Below are 15,744 nucleotides of genomic sequence, written 5' to 3'. Positions count from 1 at the left end.
CAGGATTCCTGTGGCACGTGGAAAGGGACACTTGGTCTCCCGCCTCAGCTGGAGAGGCGTCCCAATTGCCCTGCCAAGCCTCTAGGAGAATCCCGAGTTGTCCCTCGCAACTAGGCAGGAGTCCTGACGTCGCTGAAGAAACACGTGTGTGGAAGGGCCAACCCCGTCGTAACTCGAGAATATACTCCAGGTTCCCCCCGCAACTCGAGAAAAACCATGAGACTTCCCCCTCGCCGCGAGATGAGGCCCGATTCCCCTGCACTGCGTGCAGAGCAATTCCGTGTTGCACATCACACATGAAAGGAGCCTTGATTTCCTTGATGGCACTCCAGAGAAACCCCAAGAACACTGTTTCAAGGCTAGAGGGATCCTGAGGTCACTGTAGCAACACGAAAGAGCTCCGTGGACCAAAAATCAACTCGAGATGAGAGGTTAGTCCCTGGCTTCGACTCCAGAGGAATACCACCTTACCACAAGCACCTCAAGAGTAGGCTTCTCTCAGCTCTAGGTATGTGAGAGGGACCCTGAGTATACGGCCTCAAGTGGAATGGACACCGCGATGCCCTGACTGGAATTAAGGCCGGATATCCCTGCAGTGACTTGAATGCAGGCTCGTCTTGCATCTCCCAAGACGAAAGGATGTCTGAATCCCCTGTGGAGACCTCAGAGAAAGACCTAGTTCCCCACCTCATCGTGACCGGAGGCCTCACATCCTTTGAAAACTCCAGAGGTACGCGGAGATCAGTGCCTCCAAAGGAGACGATGCCTGACTCCTCGTGAAACTTGATAGGAGTCCCAGGATTCCTGTGGCACGTGGAAAGGGACCCTTGGTCTCCCGCCTCAGCTGGAGAGGCGTCCCAATTGCCCTGCCAAGCCTCGAGGAGAATTCCGAGTTGTCCCTCGCAACTAGGCAGGAGTCCTGCCGTCGCTGAACTAACACGTGTGTGGAAGGGCCATCACCGTCGTAACTCGAGAATATACCGCAGGTTCCCGCCGCAACTCGAGAAAAACCATGAGACTTCCCCCTCGCCGCGAAATGAGGCCCGATTCCCCTGCACTGCGTGCAGAGCAATTCCGTGTTGCACATCACACATGAAAGGAGCCTTGATTTCCTTGATGGCACTCCAGAGAAACCTAAGAACACTGTTTCAAGGCTGGAGTCATCCTGAGGTCCCTGTAGCAGCAGGAAAGAGCTCCGTGGACCATGAATCAATTCGAGATGAGAGGTTAGTCCCTGGCTTCGACTCCAGAGGAATACCACCTTACCACAATCACCTCAAGAGGAGGCTTCTCTCAGCTCTAGGTTTGTGAGAGGGACCCTGAGTTTGCGGCCTCAAGTGGAATGGAGATCGCGATGCCCTGACTCGAAATAAGGCCAGATATCCCTGCAGTGACTTGAATGCAGGCTCGTCTTGCATCTCCCAAGACGAAAGGATGTCTGAATCCCCTGTGGAGACCACAGAGAAAGACCTAGTTCCCCACCTCATCGCGACCGGAGGCCTCACATCCTTTGAAAACTCCAGAGGTACGCGGAGATCAGTGCCTCCAAAGGAGCCGATGCCTGACTCCTCGTGAAACTTGATAGGAGTCCCAGGATTCCTGTGGCACGTGGAAAGGGACCCTTGGTCTGCCGCCTCAGCTGGAGAGGCGTCGCAATTGCCCTGCCAAGCCTCGAGGAGAATCCCGATTTGTCCCTCGCAACTAGGCAGAAGTCCTGACGTCGCTGAACAAATACGTGGGTGGAAGGGCCATCCCTGTCGTAACTCGAGAATATACCCCAGGTTCCCGCCGTAACTCGAGAAAAACCAAGAGACTTCCCCCTCGCCGCGGGATGAGGCCCGATTCCCCTGCACTGCGTGCAGAGCAATTCCGTGTTGCACATCACACATGAAAGGAGCCTTGATTTCCTTGATGGCACTCCAGAGAAACCCCAACAACACTGTTTCAAGGCTAGAGGGATCCTGAGGTCACTGTAGCAACACGAAAGAGCTCCGTGGACCAAAAATCAACTCGAGATGAGAGGTTAGTCCCTGGCTTCGACTCCAGAGGAATACCACCTTACCACAAGCACCTCAAGAGGAGGCTTCTCTCAGCTCTAGCTATGTGAGAGGGACCCTGAGTTTGCGGCCTCAAGTGGAATGGACACCGCGATTCCCTGACGCGAAATAAGGCCGGATATCCCTGCAGTGACTTGAATGCAGGCTCGTCTTGCATCTCCCAAGACGAAAGAATGTCTGAATCCCCTGTGGAGACAACAGAGAATGACCTAGTTCCCCACCTCATGGCGACCGGAGGCCTCACATCCTTTGAAAACTCCAGAGGTACGCGGAGATCAGTGCCTCCAAAGGAGACGATGCCTGACTCCTCGTGAAACTTGATAGGAGTCCCAGGATTCCTGTGGCACGTGGAAAGGGACCCTTGGTCTCCCACCTAGGCTGGAGAGGCGTCCCAATTGCCCTGCCAAGCCTCGAGGAGAATCCCGAGTTGTCCCTCACAACTAGGCAGGAGTCCTGACGTCGCTGAACAAACACGTGGGTGGAAGGGCCATCCCCTTCGTAACTCGAGAATATACCCCAGGTTCCCGCCGCAACTCGAGAAAAACCATGAGACTTCCCCCTCGCCGCGAGATGAGGCCCGATTCCCCTGCACTGCGTGCAGAGCAATTCCGTGTTGCACATCACACATGAAAGGAGCCTTGATTTCCTTGATGGCACTCCAGAGAAACCCCAAGAACACTGTTTCAAGGCTGGAGGGATACTGAGGTCCCTGTAGCAGCACGAAAGAGCTCCGTGGACCATGAAACAACTCGAGATGAGAGGTTAGTCCCTGGCTTCGACTCCAGAGGAATACCACCTTACCACAAGCACCTCAAGAGGAGGCTTCTCTCAGCTCTAGGTATTTGAGAGGGACCCTGAGTTTGCGGCCTCAAGTGGAATGGAGACCGCGATGCCCTGACTCGAAATAAGGCCGGATATCCCTGCAGTGACTTGAATGCAGGCTCGTCTTGCATCTCCCAAGACGAAAGGATGTCTGAATCCCCTGTGGAGACCACAGAGAAAGACCTAGTTCCCCACCTCATCGCGACCGGAGGCCTCACATCCTTTGAAAACTCCAGAGGTACGCGGAGATCAGTGCCTCCAAAGGAGCCGATGCCTGACTCCTCGTGAAACTTGATAGGAGTCCCAGGATTCCTGTGGCACGTGGAAAGGGACCCTTGGCCTCACGCCTCAGCTGGAGATGCGTCGCAATTGCCCTGCCAAGCCTCGAGGAGAATCCCGAGTTGTCCCTCGCAACTAGGCAGGAGTCCTGACGTCGCTGAACAAACACGTGGGTGGAAGGGCCATCCCCGTCCTAACTCGAGAATATACTCCAGGTTCCCGCCGCAACTCGAGAAAAACCATGAGACTTCCCCCTCGCCGCGAGATGAGGCCCGATTCCCCTGCACTGCGTGCAGAGCAATTCCGTATTGCACATCACACATGAAAGGAGCCTTGATTTCCTTGATGGCACTCCAGAGAAACCCCAAGAACACTGTTTCAAGGTTGAGGGATCCTGAGGTCACTGTAGCAACACGAAAGAGCTCCGTGGACCAAAAATCAACTCGAGATGAGAGATTAGTCCCTGGCTTCGACTCCAGAGAAATACCACCTTACCACAAGCACCTCAAGAGGAGGCTTCTCTCAGCTCGAGGTATGTGAGAGGGACCCTGAGTTTGCGGCCTCAAGTGGAATGGAGACCGCGATGCCCTGACGCGAAATAAGGCCGGATATCCCTGCAGTGACTTGAATGCAGGCTCGTCTTGCATCTCCCAAAACGAAAGGATGTCTGAATCCCCTGTGGAGACCAAAGAGAAATACCTAGTTCCACACCTCATCGCGACCGGAGGCCTCACATCCTTTGAAAACTCCAGAGGTACGCGGAGATCAGTGCCTCCAAAGGAGACGATGCCTGACTCCTCGTGAAACTTGATAGGAGTCCCAGGATTCCTGTGGCATGTGGAAAGGGACACTTGGTCTCCCACCTCAGCTGGAGAGGCATCCCAATTGCCCTGCCAAGCCTCGAGGAGAATCCCGAGTTGTCCCTCGCAACTAGGCAGGAGTCCTGACGTTGCTGAACAAACACGTGGGTGGAAGGGCCATCCCCGTCGTAACTCGAGAATATACCCCAGGTTCCCGCCGCAGCTCGAGAAAAACCATGAGACTTCCCACTCGCCGCGAGATGAGGCCCGATTCCCCTGCACTGCGTGCAGAGCAATTCCGTGTTGCACATCAAACATGAAAGGAGCCTTGATTTCTTTGATGGCACTCCAGAGAAACCCCAAGAACACTGTTTCAAGGCTAGAGGGATCCTGAGGTCACTGTAGCAACACGAAAGAGCTCCGTGGACCAAAAATCAACTCGAGATGAGAGGTTAGTCCCTGGCTTCGACTCCAGAGGAATACCACCTTACCACAAGCACCTCAAGAGGAGGCTTCTCTCAGCTCGAGGTATGTGAGAGGGACCCTGAGTTTGCGGCCTCAAGTGGAATGGACACCGCGATTCCCTGACGCGAAATAAGGCCGGATATCCCTGCAGTGACTTGAATGCAGGCTCGTCTTGCATCTCCCAAGACGAAGGGATGTCTGAATCCCCTGTGGAGACCACAGAGAATGACCTAGTTCCCCACCTCATCGCGACCGGAGGCCTCACATCCTTTGAAAACTCCAGAGGTACGCGGAGATCAGTGCCTCCAAAGGAGACGATGCCTGACTCCTCGTGAAACTTGATAGGAGTCCCAGGATTCCTGTGGCACGTGGAAAGGGACCCTTGGTCTCCCGCCTCAGCTGGAGAGGCGTCGCAATTGCCCTGCCAAGCCTCGAGGAGAATCCCGAGTTGTCCCTCGCAACTAGGCAGGAGTCCTGACGTCGCTGAACAAACACGTGGGTGGAAGGGCCATCCCCGTCGTAACTCGAGAATATACCCCAGGTTCCCGCCGCAACTCGAGAAAAACCATGAGACTTCCCCCTCGCCGCGAGATGAGGCCCGATTCCCCTGCACTGCGTGCAGAGCAATTCCGTGTTGCACATCACACATGAAAGGAGCCTTGATTTCCTTGTTGGCACTCCAGAGAAAACCCAAGAACACTGTTTCAAGGTTGAGGGATCCTGAGGTCACTGTAGCAACACGAAAGAGCTCCGTGGACCAAAAATCAACTCGAGATGAGAGGTTAGTCCCTGGCTTCGACTCCAGAGGAATACCACCTTACCACAAGCACCTCAAGAGGAGGCTTCTCTCAGCTCTAGCTATGTGAGAGGGACCCTGAGTTTGCGGCCTCAAGTGGAATGGAGATCGCGATGCCCTGACTCCAAATAAGGCCGGATATCCATGCAGTGACTTGAATGCAGGCTCGTCTTGCATCTCCCAAGACGAAAGGATGTCTGAATCCCCTGTGGAGACCTCAGAGAAAGATCAAGTTCCCAACCTCATCGCGACCGGAGGCCTCACATCCTTTGAAAACTCCAGAGGTACGCGGAGATCAGTGCCTCCAAAGGAGACGATGCCTGACTCCTCGTGAAACTTGATAGGAGTCCCAGGATTCCTGTGGCACGTGGAAAGGGACCCTTGGTCTCCCACCTCAGCTGGAGAGGCGTCCCAATTGCCCTGCCAAGCCTCGAGGAGAATTCCGAGTTGTCCCTCGCAACTAGGCAGGAGTCCTGCAGTCGCTGAACTAACACGTGGGTGGAAGGGCCATCCCCGTCGTAACTCGAGAATATACCGCAGGTTCCCGCCGCAACTCGAGATAAACCATGAGACTTCCGCCTCGCCGCGAGATGAGGCCCGATTCCCCTGCACTGCGTGCAGAGCAATTCCGTGTTGCACATCAGACATGAAAGGAGCCTTGATTTCCTTGATGGCACTCCAGAGAAACCCCAAGAACACTGTTTCAAGGTTGAGGGATCCTGAGGTAACTGTGGCAACACGAAAGAGCTCCGTGGACCAAAAATCAACTCGAGATGAGAGGTTAGTCCCTGGCTTCGACTCCAGAGGAATACCACCTTACCACAAGCACCTCAAGAGGAGGCTTCTCTCAGCTCTATGTATCTGAGAGGGACCCTGAGTTTGTGGCCTCAAGTGGAATGGACACCGCGATGCCCTGACTCGAAATAAGGCCGGATATCCCTGCAGTGACTTGAATGCAGGCTCGTCTTGCATCTCCCAAGACGAAAGGATGTCTGAATCCCCTGTGGAGACCACAGAGAAAGACCTAGTTCCCCACCTCATCGCGTCCGGAGGCCTCACATCCTTTGAAAACTCCAGAGGTACGCGGAGATCAGTGCCTCCAAAGGAGACGATGCCTGACTCCTAGTGAAACTTGATAGGAGTCCCAGGATTCCTGTGGCACGTGGAAAGGGACCCTTGGTCTCCCGCCTCAGCTGGAGAGGCGTCCCAATTGCCTGGCCAAGCCTCGAGGAGAATCCCGAGTTGTCCCTCGCAACTAGGCTGGAGTCCTGACGTCGCTGAACAAACACGTGGGTGGAAGGGCCATCCCCGTCCTAACTCGAGAATATACCCCAGGTTCCCGCCGCAACTCGAGAAAAATCATGAGACTTCCCCCTCGCCGCGAGATGAGGCCCGATTCCCCTGCACTGCGTGCAGAGCAATTCCGTGTTGCATATCACACATGAAAGGAGCCTTGATTTCCTTGATGGCACTCCAGAGAAACCCCAAGAACACTGTTTCAAGGTTGAGGGATCCTGAGGTCACTGTAGCAACACGAAAGAGCTCCGTGGACCAAAAATCAACTCGAGATGAGAGGTTAGTCCCTGGCTTCGACTCCAGAGGAATACCACCTTACCACAAGCACCTCAAGAGGAGGCTTCTCTCAGCTCGAGGTATGTGAGAGGGACCCTGAGTTTGCGGCCTCAAGTGGAATGGACACCGCGATGCCCTAACTCGAAATAAGGCCGGATATCCATGCAGTGACTTGAATGCAGGCTCGTCTTGCATCTCCCAAGACGAAAGGATGTCTGAATCCCCTGTGGAGACCACAGAGAATGACCTAGTTACCCACCTCATCGCGACCGGAGGGCTCACATCCTTTGAAAACTCCAGAGGTACGCGGAGATCAGTGCCTCCAAAGGAGACGATGCCTGACTCCTCGTGAAACTTGATAGGAGTCCCAGGATTCCTGTGGCACGTGGAAAGGGACCCTTGGTCTCCCGCCTCAGCTTGAGAGGCGTCCCAATTGCCCTGCCAAGCCTCGAGGAGAATCCCGAGTTGTCCCTCGCAACTAGGCAGGAGTCCTGACGTCGCTGAACAAACACGTGGGTGGAAAGGCCATCCCCGTCGTAACTTGAGAATATACCCCAGGTTCCCGCCGCAACTCGAGAAAAACCATGAGACTTCCCCCTCGCCGCGAGATGAGGCCCGATTCCCCTGCACTGCGTGCAGAGCAATTCCGTGTTGCACATCACACATGAAAGGAGCCTTGATTTCCTTAATGGCACTCCAGAGAAACCCCAACAACATTGTTTCAAGGCTAGAGGGATCCTGAGGTCACTGTAGCAACACGAAAGAGCTCCGTGGACCAAAAATCAACTCGAGATGAGAGGTTAGTCCCTGGCTTCGACTCCAGAGGAATACCACCTTACCACAAGCACCTCAAGAGGAGGCTTCTCTCAGCTCGAGGTATGTGAGAGGGACCCTGAGTTTGCGGCCTCAAGTGGAATGGACACCGCGATTCCCTGACACGAAATAAGGCCGGATATCCCTGCAGTGACTTGAATGCAGGCTCGTCTTGCATCTCCCAAGACGAAAGAATGTCTGAATCCCCTGTGGAGACAACAGAGAATGACCTAGTTCCCCACCTCATCGCGACCGGAGGCCTCACATCCTTTGAAAACTCCAGAGGTACGCGGAGATCAGTGCCTCCAAAGGAGACGATGCCTGACTCCTCGTGAAACTTGATAGGAGTCCCAGGATTCCTGTGGCACGTGAAAAGGGACACTTGGTCTCCCGCCTCAGCTGGAGAGGCGTCCCAATTGCCCTGCCAAGCCTCGAGGAGAATCCCGAGTTGTCCCTCGCAACTAGGCAGGAGTCCTGACGTCGCTGAACAAACACGTGGGTTGAAGGGCCATCCCCGTCGTAACTCGAGAATATACCCCAGGTTCCCGCCGCAACTCGAGAAAAACCATGAGACTTCCCCCTCGCCGCGAGATGAGGCCCGATTCCCCTGCACTGCGTGCAGAGCAATTCCGTGTTGCACATCACACATGAAAGGAGCCTTGATTTCCTTGATGGCACTCCAGAGAAACCCCAAGAACACTGTTTCAAGGCTGGAGGGATACTGAGGTCCCTGTAGCAGCAAGAAAGAGCTCCGTGGACCATGAATCAACTCGAGATGAGAGGTTAGTCCCTGGCTTCGACTCCAGAGGAATACCACCTTACCACAAGCACCTCAAGAGGAGGCTTCTCTCAGCTCTAGCTATGTGAGAGGGACCCTGAGTTTGCGGCCTCAAGTGGAATGGACACCGCCATGCCCTGACTCGAAATAAGGCCGGATATCCCTGCAGTGACTTGAATGCAGGCTCGTCTTGCATCTCCCAAGACGAAAGAATGTCTGAATCCCCTGTGGAGACAACAGAGAATGACCTAGTTCCCCACCTCATCGCGACCGGAGGCCTCACATCCTTTGAAAACTCCAGAGGTACGCGGAGATCAGTGCCTCCAAAGGAGACGATGCCTGAGTCCTCGTGAAACTTGATAGGAGTCCCAGGATTCCTGTGGCACGTGGAAAGGGACCCTTGGTCTCCCGCCTCAGCTGGAGAGGCGTCCCAATTGCCCTGCCAAGCCTCGAGGAGAATTCCGAGTTGTCCCTCGCAACTAGGCAGGAGTCCTGCAGTCGCTGAACTAACACGTGGGTGGAAGGGCCATCCCCGTCGTAACTCGAGAATATACCGCAGGTTCCCGCCGCAACTCGAGATAAACCATGAGACTTCCGCCTCGCCGCGAGATGAGGCCCGATTCCCCTGCACTGCGTGCAGAGCAATTCCGTGTTGCACATCAGACATGAAAGGAGCCTTGATTTCCTTGATGGCACTCCAGAGAAACCCCAAGAACACTGTTTCAAGGTTGAGGGATCCTGAGGTAACTGTGGCAACACGAAAGAGCTCCGTGGACCAAAAATCAACTCGAGATGAGAGGTTAGTCCCTGGCTTCGACTCCAGAGGAATACCACCTTACCACAAGCACCTCAAGAGGAGGCTTCTCTCAGCTCTATGTATCTGAGAGGGACCCTGAGTTTGTGGCCTCAAGTGGAATGGACACCGCGATGCCCTGACTCGAAATAAGGCCGGATATCCCTGCAGTGACTTGAATGCAGGCTCGTCTTGCATCTCCCAAGATGAAAGGATGTCTGAATCCCCTGTGGAGACCACAGAGAATGACCTAGTTACCCACCTCATCGCGACCGGAGGGCTCACATCCTTTGAAAACTCCAGAGGTACGCGGAGATCAGTGCCTCCAAAGGAGACGATGCCTGACTCCTCGTGAAACTTGATAGGAGTCCCAGGATTCCTGTGGCACGTGGAAAGGGACCCTTGGTCTCCCGCCTCAGCTTGAGAGGCGTCCCAATTGCCCTGCCAAGCCTCGAGGAGAATCCCGAGTTGTCCCTCGCAACTAGGCAGGAGTCCTGACGTCGCTGAACAAACACGTGGGTGGAAAGGCCATCCCCGTCGTAACTCGAGAATATACCCCAGGTTCCCGCCGCAACTCGAGAAAAACCATGAGACTTCCCCCTCGCCGCGAGATGAGGCCCGATTCCCCTGCACTGCGTGCAGAGCAATTCCGTGTTGCACATCACACATGAAAGGAGCCTTGATTTCCTTAATGGCACTCCAGAGAAACCCCAACAACATTGTTTCAAGGCTAGAGGGATCCTGAGGTCACTGTAGCAACACGAAAGAGCTCCGTGGACCAAAAATCAACTCGAGATGAGAGGTTAGTCCCTGGCTTCGACTCCAGAGGAATACCACCTTACCACAAGCACCTCAAGAGGAGGCTTCTCTCAGCTCGAGGTATGTGAGAGGGACCCTGAGTTTGCGGCCTCAAGTGGAATGGAGACCGCGATGCCCTGACTCGAAATAAGGCCGGATATCCCTGCAGTGACTTGAATGCAGGCTCGTCTTGCATCTCGCAAGACGAAAGGATGTCTGAATCCCCTGTGGAGACAACAGAGAAAGACCTAGTTCCCCACCTCATCGCGACCGGAGGCCTCACATCCTTTGAAAACTCCAGAGGTACGCGGAGATCAGTGCCTCCAAAGGAGACGATGCCTGAGTCCTCGTGAAACTTGATAGGAGTCCCAGGATTCCTGTGGCACGTGGAAAGGGACCCTTGGTCTCCCGCCTCAGTTGGAGAGGGGTCCCAATTGCCTGGCCAAGCCTCGAGGAGAATCCCGAGTTGTCCCTCGCAACTAGGCTGGAGTCCTGACGTCGCTGAACAAACACGTGGGTGGAAGGGCCATCCCCGTCCTAACTCGAGAATATACCCCAGGTTCCCGCCGCAACTCGAGAAAAACCATGAGACTTCCCCCTCGCCGCGAGATGAGGCCCGATTCCCCTGCACTGCGTGCAGAGCAATTCCGTGTTGCACATCACACATGAAAGGAGCCTTGATTTCCTTGATGGCACTCCAGAGAATCCCCAAGAACACTGTTTCAAGGTTGAGGGATCCTGAGGTCACTGTAGCAACATGAAAGAGCTCCGTGGACTAAAAATCAACTCGAGATGAGAGGTTAGTCCCTGGCTTCGACTCCAGAGGAATACCACCTTACCACAAGCACCTCAAGAGGAGGCTTCTCTCAGCTCGAGGTATGTGAGAGGGACCCTGAGTTTGCGGCCTCAAGTGGAATGGACACCGCGATGCCCTAACTCGAAATAAGGCCGGATATCCATGCAGTGACTTGAATGCAGGCTCGTCTTGCATCTCCCAAGACGAAAGGATGTCTGAATCCCCTGTGGAGACCACAGAGAATTACCTAGTTACCCACCTCATCGCGACCGGAGGGCTCACATCCTTTGAAAACTCCAGAGGTACGCGGAGATCAGTGCCTCCAAAGGAGACGATGCCTGACTCCTCGTGAAACTTGATAGGAGTCCCAGGATTCCTGTGGCACGTGGAAAGGGACCCTTGGTCTCCCGCCTCAGCTGGAGAGGCGTCCCAATTGCCCTGCCAAGCCTCGAGGAGAATCCCGAGTTGTCCCTCGCAACTAGGCAGGAGTCCTGACGTCGCTGAACAAACACGTGGGTGGAAAGGCCATCCCCGTCGTAACTCGAGAATATACCCCAGGTTCCCGCCGCAACTCGAGAAAAACCATGAGACTTCCCCCTCGCCGCGAGATGAGGCCCGATTCCCCTGCACTGCGTGCAGAGCAATTCCATGTTGCACATCACACATGAAAGGAGCCTTGATTTCCTTGATGGCACTCCAGAGAAACCCCAACAACATTGTTTCAAGGCTAGAGGGATCCTGAGGTCACTGTAGCAACACGAAAGAGCTCCGTGGACCAAAAATCAACTCGAGATGAGAGGTTAGTCCCTGGCTTCGACTCCAGAGGAATACCACCTTACCACAAGCACCTCAAGAGGAGGCTTCTCTCAGCTCTAGCTATGTGAGAGGGACACTGAGTTTGCGGCCTCAAGTGGAATGGACACCGCGATTCCCTGACGCGAAATAAGGCCGGATATCCCTGCAGTGACTTGAATGCAGGCTCGTCTTGCATCTCCCAAGACGAAAGAATGTCTGAATCCCCTGTGGAGACAACAGAGAATGACCTAGTTCCCCACCTCATCGCGACCGGAGGCCTCACATCCTTTGAAAACTCCAGAGGTACGCGGAGATCAGTGCCTCCAAAGGAGACGATGCCTGAGTCCTCGTGAAACTTGATAGGAGTCCCAGGATTCCTGTGGCACGTGGAAAGGGACCCTTGGTCTCCCGCCTCAGCTGGAGAGGCGTCCCAATTGCCCTGCCAAGCCTCGAGGAGAATTCCGAGTTGTCCCTCGCAACTAGGCAGGAGTCCTGCAGTCGCTGAACTAACACGTGGGTGGAAGGGCCATCCCCGTCGTAACTCGAGAATATACCGCAGGTTCCCGCCGCAACTCGAGATAAACCATGAGACTTCCGCCTCGCCGCGAGATGAGGCCCGATTCCCCTGCACTGCGTGCAGAGCAATTCCGTGTTGCACATCAGACATGAAAGGAGCCTTGATTTCCTTGATGGCACTCCAGAGAAACCCCAAGAACACTGTTTCAAGGTTGAGGGATCCTGAGGTAACTGTGGCAACACGAAAGAGCTCCGTGGACCAAAAATCAACTCGAGATGAGAGGTTAGTCCCTGGCTTCGACTCCAGAGGAATACCACCTTACCACAAGCACCTCAAGAGGAGGCTTCTCTCAGCTCTATGGATCTGAGAGGGACCCTGAGTTTGTGGCCTCAAGTGGAATGGACACCGCGATGCCCTGACTCGAAATAAGGCCGGATATCCCTGCAGTGACTTGAATGCAGGCTCGTCTTGCATCTCCCAAGACGAAAGGATGTCTGAATCCCCTGTGGAGACCACAGAGAAAGACCTAGTTCCCCACCTCATCGCGTCCGGAGGCCTCACATCCTTTGAAAACTCCAGAGGTACGCGGAGATCAGTGCCTCCAAAGGAGACGATGCCTGACTCCTAGTGAAACTTGATAGGAGTCCCAGGATTCCTGTGGCACGTGGAAAGGGACCCTTGGTCTCCCGCCTCAGCTGGAGAGGCGTCCCAATTGCCCTGCCAAGCCTCGAGGAGAATCCCGAGTTGTCCCTCGCAACTAGGCTGGAGTCCTGACGTCGCTGAACAAACACGTGGGTGGAAGGGCCATCCCCGTCCTAACTCGAGAATATACCCCAGGTTCCCGCCGCAACTCGAGAAAAACCATGAGACTTCCCCCTCGCCGCGAGATGAGGCCCGATTCCCCTGCACTGCGTGCAGAGCAATTCCGTGTTGCACATCACACATGAAAGGAGCCTTGATTTCCTTGATGGCACTCCAGAGAAACCCCAAGAACACTGTTTCAAGGTTGAGGGATCCTGAGGTCACTGTAGCAACACGAAAGAGCTCCGTGGACCAAAAATCAACTCGAGATGAGAGGTTAGTCCCTGGCTTCGACTCCAGAGGAATACCACCTTACCACAAGCACCTCAAGAGGAGGCTTCTCTCAGCTCGAGGTATGTGAGAGGGACCCTGAGTTTGCGGCCTCAAGTGGAATGGACACCGCGATTCCCTGACTCGAAATAAGGCCGGATATCCATGCAGTGACTTGAATGCAGGCTCGTCTTGCATCTCCCAAGACGAAAGGATGTCTGAATCCCCTGTGGAGACCACAGAGAATGACCTAGTTACCCACCTCATCGCGACCGGAGGGCTCACATCCTTTGAAAACTCCAGAGGTACGCGGAGATCAGTGCCTCCAAAGGAGACGATGCCTGACTCCTCGTGAAACTTGATAGGAGTCCCAGGATTCCTGTGGCACGTGGAAAGGGACCCTTGGTCTCCCGCCTCAGCTTGAGAGGCGTCCCAATTGCCCTGCCAAGCCTCGAGGAGAATCCCGAGTTGTCCCTCGCAACTAGGCAGGAGTCCTGACGTCGCTGAACAAACACGTGGGTGGAAAGGCCATCCCCGTCGTAACTCGAGAATATACCCCAGGTTCCCGCCGCAACTCGAGAAAAACCATGAGACTTCCCCCTCGAAGCGAGATGAGGCCCGATTCCCCTGCACTGCGTGCAGAGCAATTCCGTGTTGCACATCACACATGAAAGGAGCCTTGATTTCCTTAATGGCACTCCAGAGAAACCCCAACAACATTGTTTCAAGGCTAGAGGGATCCTGAGGTCACTGTAGCAACACGAAAGAGCTCCGTGGACCAAAAATCAACTCGAGATGAGAGGTTAGTCCCTGGCTTCGACTCCAGAGGAATACCACCTTACCACAAGCACCTCAAGAGGAGGCTTCTCTCAGCTCTAGCTATGTGAGAGGGACCCTGAGTTTGCGGCCTCAAGTGGAATGGACACCGCGATTCCCTGACACGAAATAAGGCCGGATATCCCTGCAGTGACTTGAATGCAGGCTCGTCTTGCATCTCCCAAGACGAAAGAATGTCTGAATCCCCTGTGGAGACAACAGAGAATGACCTAGTTCCCCACCTCATCGCGACCGGAGGGCTCACATCCTTTGAAAACTCCAGAGGTACGCGGAGATCAGTGCCTCCAAAGGAGACGATGCCTGACTCCTCGTGAAACTTGATAGGAGTCCCAGGATTCCTGTGGCACGTGAAAAGGGACACTTGGTCTCCCGCCTCAGCTGGAGAGGCGTCCCAATTGCCCTGCCAAGCCTCGAGGAGAATCCCGAGTTGTCCCTCGCAACTAGGCAGGAGTCCTGACGTCGCTGAACAAACACGTGGGTTGAAGGGCCATCCCCGTCGTAACTCGAGAATATACCCCAGGTTCCCGTCGCAACTCGAGAAAAACCATGAGACTTCCCCCTCGCCGCGAGATGAGGCCCGATTCCCCTGCACTGCGTGCAGAGCAATTCCGTGTTGCACATCACACATGAAAGGAGCCTTGATTTCCTTTATGGCACTCCAGAGAAACCCCAAGAACACTGTTTCAAGGCTGGAGGGATACTGAGGTCCCTGTAGCAGCAAGAAAGAGCTCCGTGGACCATGAAACAACTCGAGATGAGAGGTTAGTCCCTGGCTTCGACTCCAGAGGAATACCACCTTACCACAAGCACCTCAAGAGGAGGCTTCTCTCAGCTCTAGCTATGTGAGAGGGACCCTGAGTTTGCGGCCTCAAGTGGAATGGACACCGCGATTCCCTGACGCGAAATAAGGCCGGATATCCCTGCAGTGACTTGAATGCAGGCTCGTCTTGCATCTCCCAAGACGAAAGAATGTCTGAATCCCCTGTGGAGACAACAGAGAATGACCTAGTTCCCCACCTCATCGCGACCGGAGGCCTCACATCCTTTGAAAACTCCAGAGGTACGCGGAGATCAGTGCCTCCAAAGGAGACGATGCCTGAGTCCTCGTGAAACTTGATAGGAGTCCCAGGATTCCTGTGGCACGTGAAAAGGGACCCTTGGTCTCCCGCCTCAGCTGGAGAGGCGTCCCAATTGCCCTGCCAAGCCTCGAGGAGAATCGCGAGTTGTCCCTCGCAACTAGGCAGGAGTCCTGACGTCGCTGAACAAACACGTGGATTGAAGGGCCATCCCCGTCATAACTCGAGAATATACCCCAGGTTCCCGCCGCAACTCGAGAAAAACCATGAGACTTCCCCCTCGCCGCGAGATGAGGCCCGATTCCCCTGCACTGCGTGCAGAGCAATTCCGTGTTGAACATCACACATGAAAGGAGCCTTGATTTCCTTGATGGCACTCCAGAGAAACCCCAAGAACACTGTTTCAAGGCTGGAGGGATACTGAGGTCCCTGTAGCAGCAAGAAAGAGCTCCGTGGACCATGAAACAACTCGAGATGAGAGGTTAGTCCCTGGCTTCGACTCCAGAGGAATACCACCTTACCACAAGCACCTCAAGAGGAGGCTTCTCTCAGCTCGAGGTATGTGAGAGGGACCCTGAGTTTGCGGCCTCAAGTGGAATGGACACCGCGATTCCCTGACGCGAAATAAGGCCGGATATCCCTGCAGTGACTTGAATGCAGGCTCGTCTTGCATCTCCCA

The sequence above is a fragment of the Cervus elaphus genome, unplaced genomic scaffold (assembly GCF_910594005.1).
Source record: "Cervus elaphus unplaced genomic scaffold, mCerEla1.1, whole genome shotgun sequence".
Lineage (NCBI taxonomy): Eukaryota > Metazoa > Chordata > Mammalia > Artiodactyla > Cervidae > Cervus > Cervus elaphus.
The sequence above is the reverse complement of the archived record's forward strand: the minus strand, read 5'-3'. Positions refer to the sequence as shown.